Source organism: Phalacrocorax aristotelis, chromosome 2 (genome assembly GCF_949628215.1).
Source record: "Phalacrocorax aristotelis chromosome 2, bGulAri2.1, whole genome shotgun sequence".
NCBI lineage: Eukaryota > Metazoa > Chordata > Aves > Suliformes > Phalacrocoracidae > Phalacrocorax > Phalacrocorax aristotelis.
In genome coordinates, this window is record NC_134277.1 from 67,428,003 (window position 1) to 67,431,385 (window position 3,383).

Consider the following 3,383-nt stretch of genomic DNA (forward strand, 5'->3'; position numbering starts at 1 on the left):
ACGTGCATGACCAGTGGCCTGGGCCTTCCTCTCGGACAAATCTCTTACTGTTGTTGAGTATTACAAAATCCCATTAGCTGTGAAGGACACGAATTGTCTCTGGGACCTGAGATTCTGTGGGATGCTGCTAACAAGCTAAATACACGAGGTTTTGCAAACTGAAAAGTGGGATTGCAATGTATTAGCCCGAGAGGATTTTCCAGAAGGAGGTTTGAGTGTTGCGCTGCAAGAGGGTCTGAAGAAAGGGTCAATCCCTGTTGTCCTGTTAGGTTACGTATCTTTCCAAGAGTGAAAGGAAGGGAAAAATGAGTCCAGAAATTATATGATATAGTTAGTTTCTTCCAGCTATAGCACATAAGGTCCAGGTACTTTAGCTAGGTGAAAAACTCTGAAAAAGCACTTTTGGGAGGCTTGTTCAGTAAATTGTTTTTCCGCGTCTTTCTGAAGAATAGTTCCTAGTGCTTCTTAAAAGTTGTCGTGAAAGTCCCCAGGTACATTGATACATTCAGTATGTACAGCTACAAGAGCCATGGAAGGCTTTCTTTCACAGAAATTTGAGTACCTGAGGCAACAACTGCTCTCTAGTTTGGAAACTAAGCAGACGATTTTGTCTGTGTTTACTCCTAAGGGAAAGTAATGTGACCATCATAAGGCTGTGAGTTACATCAATTTTAAAAGATATTGCTTTGAATTAACAGAAAAAGTGAGTAGGAGAATTCTTCCTTCTGGAAATCTAGCTCTCAGCTGATTATTTATGTGTTGATATTCATTCTTTCCAAGTAAACAAAGCAATAAGCTCTCCTTATGAGCCAAGTCAATCAATATTAGTGGAATGAAAATCGTTCTCTTACATAACTGTTTTCCCCTACCTCCAAGCCCTTAAAAAAAGGCCAGAAAATCCACTTCAGAACTAAATGTTGCAGCAGTGACCTTATAAATTAAAACAAAAGGAGTGATAAAATAATAGGGAGGGAAGGATTTAATCTTTCATTTAAACAAAAGTATGTACAAAGTTTTGAATGTGCCTTGGAAAGAATCCTATACTCCAATGGATATTTGCAAAGATAAATTATTAAATCATGCCCCAACTGTCTGGCGGGCAAAATAAATATGAAATCAGCAGAGGTATCAAAAATATGGATAAATTAGTATTTGAAAAAAAAAACCCCAACTTTGCATGCAGTTCTGGTGCTGCCTCCATATTGCAGGAATGTAGTCAATGTAGGAATCCTTAAGTCAGATAAATCCAACTTCAAAACAAGAGGGAAGCAGGCCCTTAAATCAGTTTGCTACACTGGAACACTCAATCTTGCCTTCAAGATCGTCTCATTCTAACAACGATCTCCAGCAGCAACTGCTGTCTATAGAGTCTTGCAGCAAGTGCAGACATTGACAAGTCACTAAAACTCATCCAACTGTATTTTAGGTGGACACCAAACAACCAGCACAAAAGTGAGGTCTGTTTGTGAGTGATTTTTCATTGTCTGCAATATAAAAGTCAATAACGGTCCCAGATATTGGTAAGGTGCCATTTCTAATAGGCACAACTGAAGGGGGAATTCACACTGCACAAGATGCAGGACAGCAAACAGAAGTGCTACTCCTCCTAAGACTAAAGTGGGGGGAGTTGTTCTTCCAAAACTGTATGACATTAGATGGCATCTTAAAACTTTTTAGCATGGTTCTGGTCCAATCCTATGACAGCTAATTATGAAGGACACTACGCAGTGGAAGCCATCTGTGTAATTCAAGAACAGCACAAGGCTTTTTATTTCCTCTATGTAGTCAGAGCAACAGGCAGGGGTATCACATACATCAGTAAGAACTTTTTCTTTTTTATTAGGAACATGAGTAACTTAGGAGTTTGCCAAAACTCCTTGATCGCTGATCTTCTGTGAAGTACTGTTTCAGCCTAAGGCATTAACAACGCCAATGACAGCCAAAACAAAGATCACCAGATCGCCAGCACTGTTGTGCTCTTCTGTAGTATCTGCTCAGCCTGCTGGCTACTGTATTAGCCCTTATGTCTAAGGCAAATCCTGTTTTAAAATTGAAATAAAAATCATCATCTTCATAGCACTAAAAATTAAACCTCTAATATGCTACTCTACAGCTTATCTTCAGCCCCACCCTAGGTCCAAACTCCTGAAGAGTTGTGAAGTCCTCTGGAAATCCTTCACAGCCCTACTTCACGCAGCCCCACGCCAGCCTCAGATGTCCAGAGTCTCCCAGCTCGCCATTTCTATACCCACACAATACCAGGTGACGTACAACATGTATGCATCGTGTCAGGCATAGGTACGTAACTGTGTTTCTGTAGAATTTGCTCAAGTAAATGATAGAAAGCTTATGGCAGCGTGAGGATTTTAGGCTGGCTGCGGAGGGAAAAATGATATCTTATCTGGCATAAAGCCTACTGGTAGAAAGTTAACTCCTCGACGTATTTTCAGCTAGCAGAGTGATTAAGTTTACACAAGCTCAGTGCTTTGTGTTTTTACTGTACCACCAAAACATGGTCAGAGAGTACACAAGCCTTATCATTATTGAATGCTTATCTTCAAAATCTTCTATGTGTATTTGATCCAAGTTCTTTAAGCACCCACTCAGTGTGTGCAATCCTGACCTCCCAGGACCGGTGATATTTGCACACCACAGAAACAATGGAGCCATTTGTCTTGCAAGCAGGTCTGGGCAGGGGACAGACAGCTCTCTCCCTCGCTGGCCCCAACTGGGGCATTTGTTTCAAGAAATCGAAACGACTGAATTTCAGAACTTTAGCACAAGACACAATATCACTTCTTTGACCTTAATCTCCTCTTCCTAAACTCAAGCCACTGACTACAGAATAAACAGGAGAAAGACAGAAAAATACCAGTATACATATACAGACAGTGTATATACTCTTAAACAACTGCAAGCTAATCCATGGGAATGACTTATTAAAAAAGTAGGGTTAGAAATAGCAGGATGCCCATAACACACCATTAAGGATACTGATGATTAACTGTTGGTTTTTTTCCTGGTATTTCACAATTTAAATGTCTAGTCACTTGCTATCTACATACTTCGTGAGCAGTGGACAGAAGGCCAAGCAAAGACCATTTCTATTCTCATGCATTTCCATTAAGCTCTCACTAAATGTCACTTGTTTTCCCAAATTGCTCCCAGAAACTGAATTTGCATTTAATATCAATCCGGTGGAAGTACAGTGTTTCCTCCTTTACACTAACTGTTTTTTTAAAGATGCTTTCATCAAATACATTATAGAAACTTTTGGAATGTAGCCCTTGAAATGCCCTGCTGAGTTTTTGCTAACATTTGGTAGCAAATCCCATGAGAGCCTTTAATGGAAGTTAAGATTTTTGGGATGTCTCATACTGCAA